At 43.0% G+C, this 25,066-nt stretch overlaps 2 long non-coding RNA genes across 2 annotated transcripts; both read right to left on the bottom strand.

Annotated features, from left to right (window-relative positions):
• Positions 1 to 15,408: 15,408 nt before the first annotated feature.
• On the bottom strand, positions 15,409 to 20,275 carry LOC129585744 (uncharacterized). Its single transcript, XR_008690062.1, has 4 exons — positions 19,762 to 20,275; positions 16,887 to 17,013; positions 15,909 to 16,806; positions 15,409 to 15,720 (listed from the first exon to the last, which is right to left on the bottom strand). It is a non-coding gene; the product is annotated as an uncharacterized LOC129585744 (long non-coding RNA).
• Positions 20,276 to 22,738: 2,463 nt separating this feature from the next.
• Positions 22,739 to 24,469, bottom strand: LOC129585643 (uncharacterized). Its single transcript, XR_008690051.1, has 7 exons — positions 24,361 to 24,469; positions 23,904 to 24,128; positions 23,691 to 23,825; positions 23,217 to 23,390; positions 23,093 to 23,147; positions 22,898 to 23,029; positions 22,739 to 22,829 (listed from the first exon to the last, which is right to left on the bottom strand). It is a non-coding gene; the product is annotated as an uncharacterized LOC129585643 (long non-coding RNA).
• Positions 24,470 to 25,066: the final 597 nt, after the last annotated feature.

Genomic DNA, 25,066 nt, shown 5'->3' on the forward strand with positions numbered 1-25,066 from the left:
AGTATCTTGTAGTTTGTATAGCCACCAGTAGCACATACACTCTTATGTAGATACTATAGTTTTGTGTAGTAAGTAATACGGCACACTTCATCTATGACTGTTTTTTGATACACATTATTACTCTTCGATTTCTTTGATTTCTTTCTTTTTTAAGTACATCCCGCTTTTCTGTGCGCGATGAAGGCCGGTTGTTCGACGGTGCACCATGCTGGTTCCAAACGACGCATTCACAACTTAAAACTTTTTACTAAAAAGTTTTTAGTGTGTTTGTTCTATATTTACGGATACAATTAAATTATTTTCCGTGACGAACAATTAGAAAGGAGGAAAGTAAAGGGGAATTTTTGCCCAAACTTTGCAGATGAAGTTCGCTGCTGCAAGGGCATACTTCTGTATGTGCGTGTAACAGCGTGTTGGTGGTGTTGTGGCTGCAGTCCACACACAAAAGACCCAACACACCAAGCCAAGTACCTAATTTTTAAGCAAGACAAACGCCATTAGATGCTGCCGTGGTACGGAGAATGGCTGTAATCCATGGATCTGTATGTCTCAGAGCCGGCGTTTTGACGGTAACCATACTTCTCTGAATCATTCGTTCAGGGAAGAGTGGTGTGCAATGCTGAGGATCAAACATCGATCGGCACCCGGCGGCCGTCCCGCTACCGCTTCCCGATGTGTTTCCTGGAGAATCGTATATGCTAAAACTTACAATCGAATCAGAAGCTCTTGCTTCACATTACGAATCTTTTTTGGATTTTTTTACAACTTGGCACTTGGCATTTTCGCGCGAAGCTGAAGATATGAGCAAACGATGGTTACGGTGGTAGACATTATCACATTGACCCGTCCTTACGACTTTCGTGTAAAGATCACAATTTTCTACGATGAATTCGGATGAAGTGCAGCGCAATTTCACTGTGGTCGAACCAGACTGGGAAAGAGCTGCCCCGGTAGCCCTGCCAGCAAAATAAACTGCGACCCATGAGCGAAGCGCGGGCTGGGAAATGATGCATTCATCTCCAACGAAAGGACGAAGCAACTTTGCCGCAAACTACAGGCACCCGATCCTGCGATGCAGGAGCGGGGAGACCCGCCAGTTCTTATGACTCGCTGAAACTGTACAGGGACTCACGTGTATCCACGGGTCCCTTCGGCGTCTGGGCTCAGGCGAGACTGCCCGCGATGCAGCTGGCCACGCAGACTGCCACGACGAGAAGACGGCTTATATATGGTCATACAACAAGAATTATATATGGTGATACAATAAGAAACAACATCGACGAATTCACTGGGAGGAAATTAGAATTCACTCAAAACACAATTTATTGTTTTTAGTAGCTAATAAAATTCTCTATTCGAAGAATCTAACTAGTTTACAGTGGTGCAAACGATCTGCAAGGAACAAAGTAAAAGCAGAGCCCGCTATTTTGTTCAGCCTCTCGATATGTAACTACCGATATACGAGTACACTGGTTCTGCATGTGGACCGCTCTTTCACTAAAAGGCTGCGGCTACACTCAGACCATACGAGTAGGCATTTAGACCCGTCCGAGCGATTTTGCCCTATCCTGTGTCTTTGATAGGGAGTAGGGAGGACAGCAGGCGACCAATATCTACCGGTTGAAATTGGCGATGTGGATGCAGAGCGTTGCAGAGAACTTTCTTCAGGCCAGACTGGGTCTCATTCAGACCAGATCCACATTCCTTAAGTACATCAAAGGAGTGCATCAGAAGTATATCTGGTATGTTGTTATTTTTTGTATATAAGAAAACATAAGAAATGATATTAGAAATCTAAGAAAATAACGGGATACAAGGACGATTCACGAAGGATAATGTGAGATATTTAAGGGAAGTGGCCCGGTACATGGTGAGTAGTATGTGCACTGGTCCGGCAGCATCTCTGATTGGTCAGACACGCCTCCTCTCTGATTGTTCATACAAGCCTCCTCTATGATTGGCCAGACGCGCCCCTCGCTCTGATTGGTCGAAACCGAGACTGAGGCCGAGACAGGGCCGCTAGTCCGGCAGCATCTCTGATTGGTCGAAACCGAGACTGAGGCCGAGACAGGGCCGCTAGTCTGGCTGCCTACTCTGCTTGGCTGACTCCACCTCCAACACCGAGACTGAGCCCGAAACAGGACCGCTAGTCTGGCTGCTTGCTCTTAAGCCGAGACTGAGACCGAGGCAGGACCGCTAGTCTGTCTGCTTGCTCTTAAACCGAGACTGAGGCCGAGACAGGACCGCTGATATGGCAGCCCACCGTGAAGATTACTTGGTCGGCGGTTACCTAACCCGTGCACCATTGAATCAGACCAATTAGACCAATTATCACAGTAATCGCATTGTTTGTTATCCAAATAACCACAGGCAAACTTCATCCAGCAGTTTTCCAATGGTACCGAGAAGTTCGCGTAAGCGTCAAATATACAAAACTAGTTTTTGAATAACGGCTTATCAAGACGACAAATGCATAGGCCATTGTTTCGCTTGCCAACGACCAAACGAACGGTGACGTGTGGAAAATTGCATAGGACGAGGCTTTGCTTTACCGCTTAGAAACAAAGTACATCGATACACTGTCCAAATACAGCGTCTACGACGTCACTGGCGCTCCATCGCCAGTCGAGTTCTTTCGCCAGCGGAATTTCAACATCGTAAGTCTTCAAGCGTAACTACATTTCAAAGAACATTTAGTTTGATGTCGACCGCTCTCCTGTTCACATCAAAATGGCTTTAGTACGGGCTTTGGAAGTTTTGGGGTGCATGAAGATTTTACTATCTACAAAATCAACGCTGTAGTTAGTATGTTTTGGAATCCGAAGGATGTTTGCTTCTTTCTAGTGTTCGATGCCAAACCGGACGGTTCTGGGCTGAAGAAGGCCATGGACAAAGGAGTTCGCCTGGTGTATGCCGATATCAACTGTTTGTTGGGGATGATTAGAAACGGGACACTGCAGGATTGTATGGACCGGGCCATTATCGACAAGGGTGCTGAAAAGTTTTCTCTGCCGGGTCAGGGCTGTGTGGATGTTACTGTCAGCATCCACCCGAAATACGGACGCATGATCCGTTTCTCTTAACCTCGGCGCACCATTCAACTACCATATCAGGGATTTATCAATCTCATGGAGGAAATCTACATCCAGCACTGGGGCCGGGATATTGTTGTCTGACTGGATGCTTCAATTTTTATTAGCATATCTTACTTAGCATTTACTCTGTTCTGTTTGTCGTGAAAAGAAAAAAGGCTTAGAAGCCATTATTTGTGACAGTCTTAACTTGAAAGGTATATAAAGGTTCCAAGTTGACACTGTCGCAATTAATGCTCGTAGCCATGGATATCCGTAACGTCATTCTTTCGGTCCAATTCGACAAAGCGATTTGTTTGGAGAAAGTTTGGAAATCATTTCCACTTAATACAAAGTCTGTTAAAGGATTTAATTCTGTCACTTTAAGTTTAGAAAACAAAACGTTCTGTCAATTATTCCCTAATGGTAAGGCTATAATAAACGGTGCTAAAAGTATTACAGGGTCGTATTCACTTCTAAAATGTTATCAAATGATGCTTTATACTCAAGGCATAGAATTAAACATTAAGGACAGCAGTGTCGCAAATACCGTTTGCACGTACAAGCATACACAGAACGTTAACTTGGTAAAGCTTTACGAGAAAGCAAAAAACTTCTCCGTGCAACGTCTACTAGAGCCAGAGCTGTTTCCAGCACTAAAATTAAGGCTTTCGTACGCTACCATTCATATTTTCCATACTGGTAGCTGTGTAGTCCTTGGTTGTACTTCTTCGGAGCAAATTCGAGAAGTTTTTGAATTTATAATAAAACTCCTAGATTCTTCAACTGAAAACTCCAGAATCTGAATCGATACAAGAGTTTTTCAAAGTCAAAATCAGGAGTTTCTTGAAAAAAATTTCTCATAGATAAAGCATACAAATAGCGGTCTGAAAACGGAGTTTTTTAAAATGGAAAAGGTGACTTTTGATTTCAGATTTAAAACTCCTTGTTCGCTTTATATTTCTGGTCCAACTATGTGCTGAATGCGCCCACCAAGGTCTCGATTCAGCAACTCCATCCATTGCGTGGCTTGAACGCTGGTGCGTCGGTTGCGGTGGGGGCCATGAGCTGACAACACAGCTAACTTTTCAGGTTCCAGATGGAACGTGCGGTAATACTTATTGCAGGCGGAAGACATAGTGATACTGTCCAGCGGGTTCAGATTAGTGAGAGCGATGAAATCCTCTACAAACTTGAGGGCACAGCGTCGGAGAACGGTGACGTCATTCGAGCAGTACGACATGATTTCTGCACGAAAGTCGAACTGTTCCCCCGCAGCGGCTTTAGTTTCGGCATGCCACTTTGGGAAATCTTCTTTATCGTTCTTCTTTAGACCGTCAAAAACGTACATTACCGGTTCAGGCCACGGCAGCACTTTATCCCAGTTCTCAGGTCGATTAAAGTGATGCGGAAAATCACCTTTCTATACTTCCACCTCCAGACCAACTGCTTTGGGCAAACTGCTGAGTTTCATAGGCATAAAATTCAGTGTGTCACGGGAACAATATTTAACGAACGGTAGCGCAGCTCCAGAAGCTGGGTTCCCCTCTTGATGACTTCCACACCGCGTAGTTTATTGCCCAAAAGGTGCTTTAGGAGAAAGTGCCCGTCATATCCCCGGAAGTTATGCGCAATGATGGTATGATGGTTGTGCTGCTCTGAAAACAGCCATTCTCCAAACTTCTGTCCGACATCCTTGGTCATTGGTTGACCATCCGCCGGAAATCGGAATTCCGTACCGTCTTCGTACTGGGCCACAACACAACTTGGAGTATGTCCATTGACCGGATCATTGTACGTCTCATAATCGAAGAAAATGTATCGCTTCGGCGGCTCTGGTTTATCTGGTAAGGTCGGTAAAGGCTTTGGAAGGACTTTTATGAAACACTTATGCGTGGCTTGAGGAACCCACTCACGGCAAACTGTGCAAAACATCTCCCCACACTGGTGGTTACCATTTGGACGACGTGTCAAGTTCACAAAGCGGCGGCAGTCTTTACAGTAAAACATCTGGGAACAATAGGTTTTTCCGTTACGGCGAACAGCTTTGTGGATGGTGAAGCATTCCTGGTTGTTGAACGTACGGCGGCAGTCGCCACAGCGAACAACCACCCCTTCCACACATTCACTAACTGACCGATAACAAAAGCGACAGTTCCCACCGCATCGATGCTGCTCCTTGTGACTGTACGGCTTGTCACACTCTAAGCAGAAGTATGACGAGTTGAAAATACCGGTCACCGTAGTCACGAGGTCAAAGTGATTCTTCTCCAACAAGACAAAGATTTCCTTCATATCCTTTGTTTTCTTTTCCGGCACACGGGCGATAATGGTATTGCCGTGATCCGCCGAAATAACTTTAACCTGGAATTCGGGAAAGCATTCTTCCTGGATGGCACTCAGGTCGTTAAGGTTGTAGCACCGTCCCAACGGTAAATCAGACAGCTGGATAATTTCTCGGGCATGGCCTGTCAGCTTGTTAATTCCTTTCTCACTGTAGAGGTGCTTCCACTGGCTTTTGTACGTTCCTTGAGCATCATGCGTCAAGCGGTACTTGCCCGAGTACAGCGCTGCTGGTAGACAATAGTTATTGTGCACACGGACAGTAACAATGGACGTGCTGAAACGTTTGGCGTCGCGCGCTACGTGACGATGTAAAAACCTCCAGTTACCACTACTCGGCATAATAGTGCGAAAAATCCGGATTGAAAAGGTATCGTCCAGCACCATCCGCCCGGAGTTGGCCTTGGTACATACAGCAACAAGGTCGTCGACACTGAAGTCCGACAATTTCCGCATAGACAAGTAAATTGGGAATTCCAGCGACGCACAGCTAATGGAAATGGTACCACGGTCAGATGGTTGAAACTGAGCCACGCAGAGATTCAATATGGATTCCAGCAGTAAAGGCAGAAGCAAGACTGTTTCTTCCTGAGAATAAATACGCGGCAGGGCGGCGATTTCCACACGGTACTCGTACTCGGTGCTGTTGAATTTCTTGAACTGACGCTCTTTGTTTTTAGTCAGGCTGAAGAGTGCTGAGAAATCCGGAATATCACTAATTTTTTCAAGCGTCTGCAGATATATTAGAATAAGAATGCTTTGAAGATTATGAAAATAATAAAAAAACAAAATTAGAGTGTAACTGCATCTAGAGTAGATTTCCTTGTAATCAGTTTACAAAACCGACTTGTTGGTTTTGCGAAAAACTAACTATAACAAATTCAATTTTCGGTTTTATTGAGAAAATTTATTCTTATTTTATTAATTCGTTAGCTTACTAGTGGGTTTTGCGAAGCTGCATCTGGAATGTCAATGTCCATGGCACCGTCCGCCGGTTCCCCCGCGCCTTCTTGATTAACACCCATTCCCACCTAGATCGTTGAATTTCGGTAAGTTCGCTGTATCAAATAACAAATAATGCCACCGCAAAACACAAAATATAGTATGTGTTGTTGCCTGTACTGTAGTCTGCTCACTTTCGAAGGTCACAGATCTGCATATAATACCGACCCAAATAAACTGATCATTGCGTAAAGCATGCAAAAAGTACAATGTCATCGAAAGCTATTGCTCTAACTGGGACAAATCCGTATTATCAAGGTGGTGTACGTCAAAACAGTATTGTTCTAAGTGGGTCAGATACGTATTTATAGCTGGTTTTCATCAAAACAACCTTTGTTCTAAGTGGATCAAAAGGCTGACTCAGCTATTGTTCTAAGCAGGACAAATCCGTATAAATAGTTAGTGTTCATCAAAACAACTTTTGTTCTAAGTGGGTCAAACCCGGATTAACAAGCTGGCGCTCATCAAAACAACTTTTATTCTAAATAGGTCAGGCTGACTCAGCTATTGTTCTAACCAGGACAAATCCGTATTAATAGTTAGTGTTTATTAAAACAACTTTTGTTCTAAGTGGGTCAAACCCGGATTAACAAGCTAGCGCTCATCAAAACAACTTTTATTCTAAATAGGTCAGGCTGACTCGGCTATTGTTCTAACCAGGACAAATCCGAATTAACAGTTAGTGTTCATCAAAACAAACTATCGGCAGCATTGCTCGAAGTATGTCAAACAATTAACTCGTATCATCAGTAAAAGTAAAATTGCAATCCCATAAAAATTTATCAATTTTTTGTAATTTTTAGGCGTATTACTTTTAACAGACGCTTTATTAAATATACATTAATAAAAATTAGCAACACTCATTTACCAAAAAGCATTGAAATATAACATATTTACAAAGAATAAGTTAACGTTTTAACGATGCAGTTAACGACATGCTATAACAATACTCAGTTCTGATTTAGATGACTTTGAAAACAAGACAGATTTCGGAATTTTAGTGTTTACAACGAACATAATTTTAAATAAGTTAAAAATTATATTTAATTTATCACGTTTTAATTTATTTAACGAAAGGTCACTCACCCTCGCATCATCCTCCGGATCCCATTGTCCTTCTGTCAGTATGGCCTCCATGTCCCGGCGATCCGCATCAGTAGAGTGATATGAAGCAGAATCCCGTTGACCTTCGGCAAAGATGGCGTCCGCATCCATACGATCAGCATCGGAAATAAGGTAAGGCGGAGATGAAAGAGCAGTCCAGTCACCCTCAGCCCAAATGGCATCCGCATCAACATGGTCCGTATCGGTGGTACTCGTCCATGGTTCGTTATCCAAATCAAAAAGTTGCAACTGGAAGTCAGATGCACTAACGCGCCCTTTTTAAAGGCAGTGATCGCCAACTCACACTGGTGATGACCCAATTTCAGACTGGCGATGAACGCCCACCTCGGATCTGATTGGTCACTTTCCCCCTTTCTTTTGTTAATTTTTCCCACCCCTTTCTCTTTATTGGTAGCTTCATAACATACAGCATTTAACAAATAAAATTGTATTCCACTCCCAGACACGAGCCCGACAAATAGGACAATGATACATACGCATAGAACACGCCTCACAGCAAGCTGCGTGACCACAAGGTTGAAATGCACACTTTATATCGGCATTCAAATAAATAGTACATTGCGGCTTCTCTGAAGTCTCTTTACGCTCAGCGTAGACGGCAGCCGCCGCGGTGGCCACTTGCTCCGATTTCGCAAAGGCTTTGGCGATGATTTCTTCCGCATATTGTAATCCTTTTTCCTGTTTCACGAAGCTGCAGTTGTACGACCCAACACCATGACGCGCGTGTTCCTCCCATGGAATATCTTCAACCTGCCAGTTTTCCAGATGAATGTTACAAGAAAAACACTGGACCCGATCCTTTGGTCCAGTAAAAAAGAATCCCGCTTCGGCCATTTCTCGGGGGTGTTGTTTAAATGTCCAGTTGTAAAATGTAGCGAATCTCGCTTTAACATCAGCCATTGGGGAGTGTTTCAAAGATCCAACTCTGGGACAGTCGGTTGCTTCCATGTCGTGTCGCAGTACAAGGTTTTCATCCCCTTCCCAGTCATGCGCAGTCCACGCACAATATGCACAACCGACTTCATCGGGAAACTGCTTAAAAAACAGACCGGCAAGTACCAGTCTGGATGGAGCCGTCAAAGGCCATGGCCAACTGACAAATGACCGAACACGGTTTTCAACAATTGTCAAATCTGGTCGCGCCATTTTGAACGAGTGAAGTTCATTACACGCTTCGCGAGCGTTATATATTGTTGGTATCGCCAGTTGGTACTGGCGATGAGTCATCACTCAGCATTACGTCTAGTACATCTTTTGTCAGCTGGTTGGATTCCGTTATGCGGGTTACGTTGGGCTTAGCAAAGTGGCCACATATTTCTAAAATATTAAAAATCAGTAATAAAATGGTGATAAGAATTCCAAAAATAATAGAAATTATCTCTTTGATTGTAGGTTTATCCATGATTTATTAGTGATTTTATGAATTCGTTGTCTCTTAATTTTGTGCTCATACGGAAGAATTTATTGATAAATTTGCATACGAATTTATCGTTTACCCCTTTATGCTTGGTGAATGCCGACATCAGATCTTTATACGAAAAACCGTAGCATCGCAGTAATACATAAAACATACAGTACTGACCGCATACGGTGCTGTCGATGTTTTGTCTTGTAGTATTGGACATAATGACGTAATCATCACCTATCCATTCTGCAATATCCGACGAATATTCCGCAGGATTACGGCCATACGAATCAAACGCTTCTAACATGTTTTGACGAACGCAGAAGAAAGCCACCCAGTGCTCACCGGGACTCCCCGTTTTTTGTGTGTTTACGATTTATGCACCAGGGTATTGTTTTTCTGGTATATTATCACTAGAAAAAACACCAACAAAAATATCACGAATTTTGGAATCTGAATAAAGGGATTTTTAGATTTCTAAATTATTCATGGCGCAAAATCAAAAAGTACTTGTCTATTATTGTTTATTTCAATAATATTATCGTAAACTAGCATGGCGATACATACAGCTGCTTCTGGTAATGGTTTGGCAAAACGCATGCTCATATTTAAATTACCTTGCCGAATGAGCGATAAAGCACCACGCCCTGTATCCCTAAAGCCAAATAGAGTCATAACCTTGGGTAACTGACCAATAACAAGGTTGGGCCAAGTATGTTGCTGCTGTCCAGCAAACAGAGTGGTTTGCCGCATGGCAACACGTTTAATGTGGTACTTGGCATTTGTTGAAACTAACTGCTTAGTTAAAGCCCCTAGAAAATCGGGCGATGGCTCGTATTTTCTAATTTTTAAACGAGGGTTTTTGATAATTACAGACTTTGGTTTTGATAAATCGCTGTCCGTCATAAAGACTAGACCGTTTTTGTTACGCACTAATTTTATGCTCAACTCGACACCTGGTATCAGTGGTTTGTCCTGTTGAAACAAATCACAATGCAGCTTTCCTGATAATTGCAGTGGGCGGCACGCTCGAAGCCACATTCGTCTTAACTCTGCTCCTTTGCTAAAAAAGATCTTTTAATTGTTAACTTTGGCTTAGTAATATGGATCTTGCTTCCACAGTAATGTATCCATGGCGAACCCAGACAGTTGTAATTGTGAAGCCTGCGCTTGCTTAGTGTAGCCTAGAAGATTTTCAATGTACCCCCGCATATGGTACATGGAGCTGCTGTCAGAAATATTACGACCACCCAAAGTGACAATTACCTGTTCAAATAAACTATCGAGAATATTATTTACGGTTGTCAAGCAGGCATCATCCGTGGGCATATCCCCTTTAGAGTCAGTTACATACAGATCACAAGAAAATCGGACATCTGCCAAACTAATAAGTTCAGTTTGACACGGGGCAATGGTAAAAACATAATCGTTGGATGTGTCCGACGGGGCTTGCGTTGGCCCGATATCATAATCGCGGGTATTCCACCTTTCGGTAAGAGTCGCTGGAAGATAAAATAAATGGCTCTCTAGGAGCATAGAAGGTTCGGAATCGCTTTCAATAAGTGCCATTATACTTTGTCTTTAAGTGCATCAATTGCAAGTTGTCGCTTTGTAAGGACTACTTTGCGTCGTTTTCGGCCCTTAATACCCGATCCTTGCTGTTGTTTCAGTTTGTCACTAACATGTTCTACAGCTTTGTCAATTGCCGATTCCACAGCTTTATGGGCCATATTTTTCATGTGCGGTTGGGCTTTTGTTATTAAATTGCTTATATGGGGCGCGGCTTTGCTGAAAACACCTTTAGCAAAACCGATAACTTTCCCCCAAAAGCCAGCACCGGACATGGGGGCACCGCGGTATACCGGCATCCCAAACCCATGTTGCCGGCTAAAGGCCTGTAAATAACGATTTTCATCAAACTTGTGCTCTTGAAGTACCATTTTTCAGCGTTTCTTGGGTCGAAAATGTAACTTTATTATCGTGGTACCGGGATGAAACGATACTTCTGTCCCTAAATCATCTGCGAGTTTTAATTCAATGGTCTGAAAGGTGTGTTCGGCAAGTGGCACATAAAGCGGATTTTCGTAAATTAATGTAGTCTCGCGTGCGAGAACTGGCGACGGTTGCGATTGTTCGCACGCGAACGGTACCATTGCATCGCCGACGAACCCGTGCTCAATAATGTCGCAATAAACATGCACAACACGACTCTGTTTGCCCCGTCGTAAGTGGTACGTTTGACCACCGGCACCGGCGTAAAAGTGCTCTTGCAATAGACCCAGCGCCCTCGTATACTCTGATCCCTGAAACGTGAGCTCGGCATCAGGATTTACCACCAGCTGTGCGGAGCTACCATTCACGTCAATATGTCCAAAGATGGTGTCTTTGTCACGCAGTAGAAGGTTTATTTTCCGAATTAGTTGATTCTCGTCATTGTATGACTCTTTATTTAAGTACCGACTGTGTCTCGGCGTAGTCGTGGTTTTAACTAGCACTGCCAAACCCTCAGTAAACCTGAGACGCATCGGTGGTAAAATAATTTCGGAAAGACCGACTTCCCAGTTTCCTTCAAGATCAATACCTTTGGCTAGCAAAGTTGTGAATTTTCCACAACGATTTGCGGGATAAATATTGTGAGATGCGGAAGACGGTAGTGTCATATAAAAACTCATTTTAGATCTTCTTTGTTTTCCCAACAGTCGTAAGCGGGGCCGTAACCGTACCAACGTATAAGGTATTGCTGTTTTCCCTTGTACATTCTCTCCCTTAATATACGTGATATACGATGAAACGGTCGCTCGGTCATAATAAATTTTGACAGTTCGCTGGCATAAAAATCTCCATCAATTTTCTCACCTCCTAGGTCCTCCAAAGCGTAAATGTAATGATTCTGTCGTTTTTTAACTTGTACAATTTTAAAAATTTCTTCAGTGTAATTGGTTTCGTATCCCTTTTCGAACGTCTGCTTGCGTTTTGCTATACGCACGTGATCCCCTACCTGAAAAATAGGATTTTTTGCTTGTGGCTCTTCTATCATATCTTGACGTATAATGCGCGCTTCATCTACATCCACTTGACTGGGGGCAAACCCTGTACTCGAGTGAACAGAATTATTATATAATTTTAAAATCTCAGGTAAAATATCGAGGTACTTGTAAGTATTATTGTCTGTCATGTACACGTAAAGACGTTCTTTAATTGTTCGGTTAAATCGCTCTACCATGGCACATTTAACATCGTCGTTCTTTGTTGTAAAAAACCTGATATTGTGATCAGTAAAAAAGTTTTTCAGTTGTTTATTCACAAATTCTTTACCGTTATCGCTTTGACAGCGCAGTGGTCGATCAGATTCTTTATAAATATTACATAGAGCACGAATAATTTTTTCGGGTTTCTTTGATTTGACGGGCTCGGCCCAGCCGTAGCGAGAAAAACAATCGACACATGTCAGTAAATACTTAACGTCTTTATTGTCATTCACAAATTTTTGCATATCTGCCAAGTCAATTTGGTGCTGGTCACCAATATTAAATGATAAAATCTTCCGACGTTTAAATTTTGACCGAAAAGGTTTATGTTGAGTATAAGCGTCTTTACTTTGCAAATACTCTTCCACTTGCTGACGAGAAAATCCATGATTTTGCGCTTCCCGGTACAAACGCTCGATGCCTCCCAGACTACCAGGATTAGAAGCATCTAGATAAATATTGTCCAGTGTTGCCATTATGCGTAGCTGAGCCAACCACCCTTCTGTGTCTTTTGCTTCTTTTTAGGAGGACCAGTAGATTTTGTGGTTTTACGCCTTAATAAGTCATAGCTCTTTTCAACGCCATTCTTGAGGGGGCGTGTTTCCGTTGGTTCTGTATACGTCAACGCTTTGAGTGTCGGAGCCGCTGGTAAGGACTTTGAAGTTGATGGGGCGGGCAAAGCATTTAAATTTTCCGGTACAGGTAAGGCCTGTGAAGTCGAAGGGGCCGGTAAAGCCCTGGATGTAATCGCTTTTCTATCGGGAACCTTATACGGAGCCGCTTTTTTGCTGCGTGTAATTGGACCAGAGCTTCGCGGTGCAACCACAACGTCAGTCCGGTCTGTAGGTAGCGACACGGGAAGTGGTTCGTATTCGGGAGGTACATACTCCAATGACCCATCATCAGGAAACTCTACGACGGGTGAGGATGGTAGCTTCTTTTTTGGTTTTTGCCCTTTGGATATTGGCTTGGGGCGTGGACTTTTATACACATGTTTTACCAGTGTCTCTCTAGGTACATATTGTGGTACGTATTGTACAACTGAATCACGTTCGATATACTGTACAACGGGATCGCGCTCGATATACTGCACAATAGGTTCGCGTTCAATATATTGTATTGTGGGCTCACCTTGGATATATACCGGCTCACTTGGTAGATACTGAATAACCGGAGGTTCGGTCGCTTGTGTTGATCCATCAGTAAGTAGGGGCGCAGCTTGAGTACCATAGTTTCTTTGCGAAGGCACGCTTGGTATGTGTTCGTTAACTTCAGATCTTATAACCCGTGGTTCATAGTCTGCAGGCTTAGTCTGATACGCGGCTCGAGCCAGCAAATCATGAGTCATGGCACTACGAATTTCTTCAGCCTTTTTCCATGATGTGGATTTAGTCTTGCCGGGCGCAGAAAATTCGGACTCTGGCACAAGAACGTAGGTCTTCATTTTGTTACAAATGATGCAACTAGTGTTCCTAGAATTGGAAGTAGAGCAGCTAAGAATCCTCCTTTTTGCGCTGAAATTGTTCGCTTTTTAACGTGTGAAAGTTTTCTGTCGGCTAAACGCTTAATTATCGGGGCAAAACGTCGTGCTCTGGCTAAATCAACTTTACTCAAAGCCGTTGGTTGCTTCACCAAATTTAAACAAGCTTCTTCAATTGCTAAAATTTGTTTTTTAGAAGCAACCTGTAAAAAATATCTACGCTGTCTTGGATTCATAATTTCCAAAGCGCGTAGTATACTGAGAACGTCTTCTGGATTCATTTTTCCACGTATATTTTCCGGTAGTCAAATATGTTTGACTGTAGCCTTAGCTTGTCAGGTGTATCAGGACGCAGATTTATTACCAAATAACCAAAAGGTGCCTTTATAGCCTTTTTGTATGCTTCACACAAATGCGGCATACCTAGCTGGCGAGAAAGTAGTTTAATCTGTTGTACATCACGTACAGATTTAAATAAAATTAAATATTGTGAGTTAAGAGAGATATCTCTCATGCTTTTGCCTTGTTTGTATAAATTTTGCGATATAAAGATAACGGAAACATTTTTATGATGCACATCTCTAGTAAATATTGTCGAGCACTTTGCGTTTTTTGATATTTCTTCCATGAGATCATCAAGAGTAAGTAGCGTAGGCGTATTTCTATCGAAAAAATTCTCATCTTCCAAAATTTTTTTCATTCCCGGCAGCAATTCGATGGATTATCAAAATTATTGAATGCCTCTTGCCATGTACCGTACGCATATACTATACGTATGGGCGCGGGTGTGAAATTATTGGGAATACTCCGTAAAAGTTGCATCGTAAATGTCGATTTTCCGGACATAGTTGGACCAGAAATATAAAGCGAACAAGGAGTTTTAAATCTGAAATCAAAAGTCACCTTTTCCATTTTAAAAAACTCCGTTTTCAGACCGCTATTTGTATGCTTTATCTATGAGAAATTTTTTTCAAGAAACTCCTGATTTTGACTTTGAAAAACTCTTGTATCGATTCAGATTCTGGAGTTTTCAGTTGAAGAATCTAGGAGTTTTATTATAAATTCAAAACTTCTCGAATTTGCTCCGAAGAAGTACAACCAAGGACTACACAGCTACCAGTATGGAAAATATGAATGGTAGCGTACGAAAGCCTTAATTTTAGTGCTGGAAACAGCTCTGGCTCTAGTAGACGTTGCACGGAGAAGTTTTTTGCTTTCTCGTAAAGCTTTACCAAGTTAACGTTCTGTGTATGCTTGTACGTGCAAACGGTATTTGCGACACTGCTGTCCTTAATGTTTAATTCTATGCCTTGAGTATAAAGCATCATTTGATAACATTTTAGAAGTGAATACGACCCTGTAATACTTTTAGCACCGTTTATTATAGCCTTACCATTAGGGAATAATTGACAGAACGTTTTGTTTTCTAAACTTAAAGTGACAGAATTAAATCCTTTAACAGACTTTGTATTAAGTGGAAATGATTTCCAAACTTTCTCCAAACAAATCGCTTTGTCGAATTGGACGGAAAGAATGACGTTACGGATATCCATGGCTACGAGCATTAATTGCGACAGTGTCAACTTGGAACCTTTATATACCTTTCAAGTTAAGACTGTCACAAATAATGGCTTCTAAGCCTTTTTTCTTTTCACGACAAACAGAACAGAGTAAATGCTAAGTAAGATATGCTAATAAAAATTGAAGCATCCAGTCAGACAACAATATCCCGGCCCCAGTGCTGGATGTAGATTTCCTCCATGAGATTGATAAATCCCTGATATCGTAGTTGAATGGTGCGCCGAGGTTAAGAGAAACGGATCATGCGTCCGTATTTCGGGTGGATGCTGACAGTAACATCCACACAGCCCTGACCCGGCAGAGAAAACTTTTCAGCACCCTTGTCGATAATGGCCCGGTCCATACAATCCTGCAGTGTCCCGTTTCTAATCATCCCCAACAAACAGTTGATATCGGCATACACCAGGCGAACTCCTTTGTCCATGGCCTTCTTCAGCCCAGAACCGTCCGGTTTGGCATCGAACACTAGAAAGAAGCAAACATCCTTCGGATTCCAAAACATACTAACTACAGCGTTGATTTTGTAGATAGTAAAATCTTCATGCACCCCCAAAACTTCCAAAGCCCGTACTAAAGCCATTTTGATGTGAACAGGAGAGCGGTCGACATCAAACTAAATGTTCTTTGAAATGTAGTTACGCTTGAAGACTTACGATGTTGAAATTCCGCTGGCGAAAGAACTCGACTGGCGATGGAGCGCCAGTGACGTCGTAGACGCTGTATTTGGACAGTGTATCGATGTACTTTGTTTCTAAGCGGTAAAGCAAAGCCTCGTCCTATGCAATTTTCCACACGTCACCGTTCGTTTGGTCGTTGGCAAGCGAAACAATGGCCTATGCATTTGTCGTCTTGATAAGCCGTTATTCAAAAACTAGTTTTGTATATTTGACGCTTACGCGAACTTCTCGGTACCATTGGAAAACTGCTGGATGAAGTTTGTCTGTGGTTATTTGGATAACAAACAATGCGATTATTGTGATAATTGGTCTAATTGGTCTGATTCAATGGTGCACGGGTTAGGTAACCGCCGACCAAGTAATCTTCACGGTGGGCTGCCATATCAGCGGTCCTGTCTCGGCCTCAGTCTCGGTTTAAGAGCAAGCAGACAGACTAGCGGTCCTGCCTCGGTCTCAGTCTCGGCTTAAGAGCAAGCAGCCAGACTAGCGGTCCTGTTTCGGGCTCAGTCTCGGTATTGGAGGTGGAGTCAGCCAAGCAGAGTAGGCAGCCAGACTAGCGGCCCTGTCTCGGCCTCAGTCTCGGTTTCGACCAATCAGAGATGCTGCCGGACTAGCGGCCCTGTCTCGGCCTCAGTCTCGGTTTCGACCAATCAGAGCGAGGGGCGCGTCTGGCCAATCAGAGAGGAGGCGTGTCTGACCAATCAGAGAGGAGGCGTGTCTGACCAATCAGAGAGGAGGCGTGTCTGACCAATCAGAGATGCTGCCGGACCAGTGCACATACTACTGACGTTTCGTCGACACCGACATCCGCTGGGGCACTTGCTGTCATTGCGACAATGCGTTACCGCGGGACATCGTGCGTAGCGTCGGTGGCCTGCAGTAAAATTACTTTGTGATACCTTTGCGCTGCTACCGATACTTATGGCTACTGAGAATAGCTACGGTCGGACTTACGCAACGATGCTTCAGTGTAAATTCCTCCCATCAGGGTGCCGATATGGTTTTGCGCAAAGGAGATTTCCATGGCACCAAATGCAGTGTCCTTTGAGTTTTCCGCTTGAGGAACGCGCGTCAAGACGTCCTAATACGAATAATTATGTTAACGAACTCTGCGAACCATCTTAACGACCCAAAGCCAGAAACCTATCTATATAAGCAAACGAATGCAATATTTTCCTGTATTTGGCGAACTTACCACCACCAAAACCACGAAAGCCATATAAAAGATGGCTAGGGATTGAAAATGCATGATTGAAATAATTAAAAACCAAATCAATAACCAAAAAACTAACTCTACTCGAGCAAGAGCCAAGGTATGTAGTTGCCGATTATAATGGTTTAGTAGAGTCAGGTATGTATTGCCAGATGCAAGAGTTATAGTTTTCTAATCGTATAGCCGTTTGAGTCGCCCATTATGATAAGTGCATGAGAGAGGGTCGTTTGAGTGAACTGTCTATATCTAAATCATTATAATCCAGAAACCGAATTTCCTTCGGTTTTTTTTTAGAATTGATTAAGCAAGAATACGGTTTGAAGTACTTTAAGTTTTTAAAAAAAACTGAGCCATTTTTTTGGGTTGCGCTGTAAAGAATTCCGTGACGAAAGTGATTTTGTCACGTCACCGAAGTCACTGCACTACACCGCAAAGCGACATTTTGCACATGAGTCGTTTATACGACGATGGCGCAGCCGCACGAGTTGGCAGTGACCGCGTTTCTGGCATAGTGCAGCGGCTTCGGTGGCGTGGCTTCTATCGCTATCACCACGGATTTTTTTACAGCACAATAGCAAAACAGGCTGAAACATTCTTAAAGATTTCAAGTACTCTGCGAAGAGTGCGTACTCCTTGCTTTGAAGAAAAAAACCAAAAACACTCGGTTTCAGGAACGACTGATGGACCATTTCAGTGGTCGTTTCAGTGGACCATTTTAGATGGTCCACTGAAACGACCATCGCTCATGCACTTCACTCGCTCATCGCTCGACCACAGTGGCCCACTCTAACCGCTTCCGATCACTTCGGCCGAGTTGGATTTCGGCCGCACAGGATCTCTTCGGCCAGCAGTCACTTCGGCCACCGCTATTTTGGCAGCTGCACATTTCGACCATCAGTTTTCTTAAGTTTTTTAAGTATATTAGATTTTGCATGCCAACATATGTCATTGCGCTGTCCTGTCATCTCTAATGTGGTATTTGCATGTTTAGTACGAGTATCTGGCCGGTAATTTAAAACGAGCCCGACGCTCATATCGTAACAGGTTTATCGTGCTCGGTCTCTTAGTTTTGCTCGGATTAATCGTCGGCCTCAGCTTCTTCGGGAGGTTTCACCTCGTGTCTGCGATAAATCCCTAACCTCTATGATGCTGATGATCATTTGCTGGATTTTATATAATTTTTAAACTTTCTCCAATGAGCCTTAACCGTGTGCACGACCACCACACTATTTCCCTGTACAGCGATTGCGCAGGCAAAATTTCAGAAGAGAGTTAGACATAGACATATACAGGAGCACACGCCGTTTACGCTTGTATTACATTTTCTTGAGCTACAATACAGATATTTCAGCCGTAAGCTGCATATAAATTGTCCAGGAAAATATAAACTGAGCAATACAAAAAGAGTTTTACCGGAAATATCTAAATTCCTACTGCAGAATCAACTCGCGGACATCCTCGTTTAGGATGCTTAAAAAAATTATTCATGTGCTATGGTCAATAGAGCGTGGCCAGAACCAAATTTAGAAATAAATTCTACAATATTATGGCAATCCCACCAAGAAAATTGTGAAAACAGGAGTCAGTGAGACTGTCATCTCAAAAGTCAGCTCAGAGGAAGGTTGCACCAGCAGTGCCTGCGTGTGGCAGGTTTGAGTTGCCGAGAGCTGTTTCGGGGAAGCATAGATAGCAAATCGTTGTAGGGTACTAATAATGAGTTACTAATAATTATTATTCTACTTGTACTCATCGAACTGGCGGAGCCTGGCATTGCACAATTATACTTTATCTGATAGGATCATTGCGTTATCACTAGGCTCAGATGCTGCCTTTAAACGTCGTACTATCAGAATATTATATTGATCGTATCGAGCAATCCTACAGTATGTAGGTATTGTACCTCGTATTATAAGTACTCGTACTAATCCTGCGTGATCGAAAGCGCCCGTATCTGTTTGGCTGCTTCTAGTTTATATCTATACTAAGCGTTTCGCCATTTCTTTTGAGATAATATTATGCGAATTGCGCGTGTAGTATCTACAGTAGAAAATCTTGCTTTTGTTGTTTCTACTGTTTCCTTCGTACTGATTGCCCAGTGACGTTATAAGTCTGATAGCGTAGAATGCCGTGCATTTCCTATTGGCTACAGCACCATTGCTGTCGTGAAAAGAAAAGTACACTGAATGCAGGTAATTCGAACAATCGTAGGCGAAATCTGTTACTGGGATTTTAGATTTTCATGAAACAGGTAAGTAAACTGCAAGTGTAACTTGTTTGTAAAGGCTTTACAGTAGATGGCAATATCAACCGCTTTAAGGCCCCACCGAGAAACGACAACGAGCAATTTGTAACGTTTCCACGCTTTTCCACCGAGCCGATTACGCATGACCACTGACCAGTTGCATGCTGTATTTTGCGACCAACCGCCCGCCGGTCGACTACACCCCCCAACATTGAACCGCCATTCAGGGATTGCTTCTACGTTGCAGCTCAGAAGCTACACCCGAGGAAGTCCATCGACAAGCCGTGGCATTGGCTAAGCCGCCAATAAAACCGGTTGCCATCAGTGTACTATTAAAGAATCTACTAGACGGCGAACACATCAGCTGGGCTTACCTTTCTCCAGTGCGCGACCAGACGGTTAGTATGCAGCTCTACCTGTGGCAGCCATCGCGCACCACGGGCAAACTGTCAGCACTGCGCATGCCGAATCTGCTGGAATTTTGCTCCACTGACTGTTAAAAATTTGGAAGTCAGGTGGGGTGAATTCTGGCATCCAGCAAGCTCCGGATTATCCAGTTCCTGAACACAACGCTACACTTTCTGGAGCCGGAAACATTCACGGATCTGTCTGTGTTGCGCTTTCTGACTTTGGAGCACGGTTTCAGCGGAATGGAAATTTTCGAAATGCCGGTCAGGGAGAATCTGGAACGGCTGCAACGTGGTTGCGAATACGAATGGTTCCGACAGTGTTGGTGCGTTAATGGCTTATTACAGCAGGCCAAAATAGGGGAAATATAATGCCTTCCTTTTAATTCTTGGGCCAGCCGAGACTTCACCAAAGGATGACATATTCCTCCCCGTCGACTGTGCCGCAACGGTGATTCCCATCAGATCCGCCGCCATTGACTTCGTCCAGGAAGTCTATTATGTTAACGAGAACTCACCTACGGTTAAAACCGCTAAAATAAAGTGTAACTTTTAAGAAGCAATTACTGAACCTGTCCAGCCGCCTCATACCGGCTAACTGCCCGATCGTTCAAGCGCATCATTTATTACATTACAGTAAAAACGAATAGGTCGCGATGTGGCTAAATCAGATTATGAACCAGTAATTAGAAACGAAGTTGTGCTGAACGACGTAACAGTTAAACAATAAATCACCGTTGACAATTCACCGTTTTTGGGAAAATTTTCTTGCTATACGTTTTAAGTAAGCAAAACGTAACGTACACACATCGATGAATCTGATGCACTATAAATACATCATATACATGCAAAAAGAACTCCAATCATTCACAAAAATTTACTGGTTCACTGTAACAAAGTAGTGCGACGCAGGTGTTAATTATTCGTTCGTACCGATCATGAAATATGTAATTACGACCTAATCCTTCTGTAACTTGGAAAGTGTGTGTATGAAAGCATATTCTGGCTAATTGACTTACAATAGAATAAGTTTTGTACCGGTAGAATGATTCTTTAATTTCTGTACTCGTATTAAGTTTTGCAGCATGCTGTACTAATGGACCAATTACGCAAACTCTTACGTAAATTTATGATGTTTACGGTGTCAGTAATTTTTGTTTCGCGTGGCTAGGAACTGAACTACAGTACTGTAACAAAATTGCGTTATATTTCACATATGTCCGTACAATATATTTAATACTAATTAATGACAGAGGCTCTCTGAACGCTATTTTTTGACGGTATATTAAAACGGTAAAGGTTTTGATGGCGGCAAAGGTAAAGGCAAAGAGGCGGCAAAGGTAAAGTAGGCCGATCCTCCATATTAGAGATGTCTATAGGTTTTCAAATTCACTCAAAAAACATTAGACGCTGTTTGCAACCGCTCGACTTAATAATAGCCATAAACTTAACTATGGCGTATGGTTAAGCGCGAGCCGGTATGGTACGTGCGGATACTATACTGAAACTCGTATGCTAGTCAAATTCCAACGGCTCCTCTTACTCTCTAAGCACTTCAACTTAAATTTGCGGTGGGCATTTCAAACACAGAAAATGAGAGAACTTGAATTTTGTTATGTTTCAAAGGAAACCACCCCACGTGGCACGGAGGAAAAAATAAATTCGAAGACCCTTAGAAATCAGTTGAGTTTGCAGTAAAGTATTTGCCACTTCGATGGTAATCGTTTAGCTACGCGATAAGCGATGGCTAAGATATGGTTATGGTGTTTTCTGCAAAAAGCCTATTTTACATGAACAATTTTTCGAAATTTAGCATAGGTTGACGTTTTCGTGGCTACTGGCTGACCCCATCACTGTCTAAACAGCCGATACGTTTTTTTTCGCTGCGGTTGGATGGAACTATACACGTTCCATAACAGATAATTTTTCATCGTCTTAATGTATCTTTCTTATAAAAATTAAGTTTTGAAAAAGAAAATAAAAGAAAGAAGGTAAAATCCCGCGAAGATTGTGCGACTGTGGGTTCTAAAGTCTGATTTTGGGAACGAGCATGACCCCCGCAGTGGTTTAATTAGTTTTCGTTTAACTACCAGTAAAATGCATTCCCGTTTGCCTTCCCGATTGCCCCGATTGGGATGGCCCGATTGCCTTTCTTGCAGAGATGCCTGCGAATTATGGCAAATGTGCTACGCTTTCGTTTTCTTTAGATAAGGCAAGGTGGTGTTCGAGAAAACCACACGCAGCAACCTGAAAAATTCAGGATTGCTCTCTGTTAACGTTGGTATACGGATTGGTAAACTAGAGTCTAGATATAAAGTGCATCAGAGGTGTTGGTATGTAAATTGAGATTTTAACAGTTTACTGGTACTTGTACTGTACAAGTAAACTGTTATCCGATAGTCTATGCCTCTACAGCTTAAAAAAAAGGGCAGAATGAAAAAAAAGGAAGGAAGAGCAACTTCTGGTAAATTACGGAGTCCCTAAGCAGCAGGTGCACGAAATCTAAATGATTGGATAACTGATCTGAAAATTAAGAATTGGTTTGGAAACCAACGAAAAAATTTCTCCGCAAATATCCCAATTTAGGTTTCAGGTCATCTTTGCAGTCTGTTAAAGCAACAGGCAAATTCTGCAGCAGACATTGTGGTTATCTGCAAACGCTGGTACTGTATATTGCAGAATTTTACGCTTCGTCCATAAAACCTATACTTCACCCGCAGGCTGCGGACATGAGTTTTAGTTTTTGCACTAGGTTATGATTTGTCCATCCCGCTAATCATTCCGCGCAATTTGCGCGGGGTCTGCTAGTAGAGTTATAACGGCAGAATCTATGTACGTAGCTTGTATAGTAAGTTACCGATAGTCCACTTTAGCCGTCAAGAAAGTAAGCTGCAACAGCTATTTCGCACACCTATTAGCGCGTGTGGTTAAAGATCCTCCACAATGCCAGTGTGCTGAGTTGTCCGAGATCCACCGTTGTCATGTCGACATCGTGCCACGCGTGCGGACTGTCCACCCAGAACGCGCTGCAACTGCTGCAATACAAACCAGTCACATAAATTCAATCGTCGCTACCCATACTTGAGAGTTTTTCACTTTGTACTTATTCTTTTGGTAATGCAGATGGGACCAGAAAGGTAGCCGCCACCCTTGCGAAGCATGGACGCAGCATGAAGACGCTATGGAGGAATCAAAGCCGACCCGGAGTTATCGCCGTTAATATCCTGAATGTATCCTAAACATGAAGTACCCTTCTCCATCCGCACTGCGACGGTTTTCCCGTAGCTCATTGACTCACGGTCAATCAAAGGCCGTCCAAATGCCGGAAATGTTGTTCTGGAATCCGCTTTGTGCTAGAACAGAAAATGCCCCACTTTCGATAGCTAGCCTCGAGAATAATTTAATACATCCATCATTAGTACCAATGCGAACGTTGGAGCAGCCGCCGAACACGCCGGAAGGGGGAAACTGACAAAACGCGCCTGGCTACAATCAAGATAACGATTTCGTAGCTCCAGCCTTCGAACCTGGGTCCCAGGGTCCGTAAGTTTTCGTGCAACCCAGAACGTTTCACGGGCCTCATATATTCATGAAACCTATTAAATCCACTCACTCAGCCGCGTAGTCAGAGAGCCACGAACAAGATTAATTGAACATCAAAGCTTTTGACTCCCGCGCGCGAAAGGGGCTTTCAGTGCAGCTAACTGCTTCTAATAGTGTCTGGTATGGCGACAGTAGTTTCCCTAATGCAATTACCAAAGTATTGATGGACACTCAAACCTTTAATAAGTACGAGTACCATATTTCGGATACAAACTAGGTACCAATAACAAAATTTATAACAGAAACACTTCCTCTATGCTCTCCTGGTCAGGGATGGTTCCCACTACACATACTGCATTTCCACGCTGTATTTGGATGGATAGTCGCTGCTTAAAAACCTCGTCCGCCCGTTTCTGGCCAGTGGAAGTTGCTATGCCGTTTCCAACCTTCTCCACTAGCTTTTTAGTTCCGTGTCCCCAGGGCAGAGCCTAAAATTTTCAAAATCTAGGTTAGCACATTTAATTTTCGCAGAGGGGGGTATTGGTTGATTTATTTATATTTCATACCGGCTTACATAGTCTGATGTCCAGATGTACATTCGCGAACCTATAGTTAGGGGTCACGCAAAACTGCAATTTTACTGCTTGCTTATAAATAACTCAAAAACTATGAGTTATGAATTTGTAATCTGTTGTAACGGCAACGGGTCGTGAGCTATGTAAGCGAAACAAACCAAATGATCATGGGTACTTGTTCGCATTCTTCGCGCGAAGGTGACGGTGCTTGTTGCCCTAAAAATGTGAGAAATTAAAACAAATTAGCTATTTTTTCAAGAGATATTTAGATGGCCGAACACGATATCTTCCTAACTCGCCGCAAGCTTGCGTACCAGAGAGTGGCTAGTGTTCTAATATAATAACATCACAATAATACAACAAAATGGTTTTTGCAATAAAAAAGGCTCGTCCCATCCAAATGAAACAGTTGTATTGTACATTCAACCTTTTCGTTCGAATTACTTACCGTTTACAGGTAATACACAGCTTGCCCGTATCAAGACGAAATATTGTCACAACTGAACCTGAATGTGATCTTAAAATAATTTGGAAAATGCCCACAGCCTCGATCTCCAAAACAAAGATCCTTTATTCCAAGATCAGAGCAGGGCCCAAGCAGAGAACCTATCAGACTCAGTGGCGAATTCGGATGCATGCAGCGGACCGCTGCTTATGCAGCATCGAGCTGAACGGATGAATGAACTTGAACCAATTACAACTCCCATGAGTTTCTTTGTCAACGGCTGTCGCAGGAGATTCAGCGAGGTAACGCAGCTTCCGTACTCGGAACAATGGAGGGAGCGATAGCGTTAAATGAGATTTGGTTACTGTGATTAACTGTTTTTGATCTGTGTTCAGTGTATCGTACCTGTATTTTATGAAATAAAGTCTTACTCTAATATAGCTGTTAAAGTATTACAACTAGTGCTGGGCCGACCCGAACGGCCCGGGGCTTCTGGGAGGGCCGAGCCGAGCCGCGGCCCCGGCCCGGGCCGTGGCCAGCCGTGGACATTAAATGTGGAAGAAGAAAACGAAAATTTCCACTGGGATTGACTGAAATTCAGAGTTTTTTTTTATTAATTTTTGCAGCATAAACGTTTTGTAGGCGAATACCGGCCTATCTTTCTGTTGATATACTCTCTGTAGCCGTTTGCAAATGACATCCGGGAATG

This window comes from Paramacrobiotus metropolitanus, unplaced genomic scaffold (genome assembly GCF_019649055.1).
Source record: "Paramacrobiotus metropolitanus isolate TYO unplaced genomic scaffold, Prichtersi_v1.0 Parri_scaffold0000001, whole genome shotgun sequence".
Taxonomy (NCBI): domain Eukaryota; kingdom Metazoa; phylum Tardigrada; class Eutardigrada; order Parachela; family Macrobiotidae; genus Paramacrobiotus; species Paramacrobiotus metropolitanus.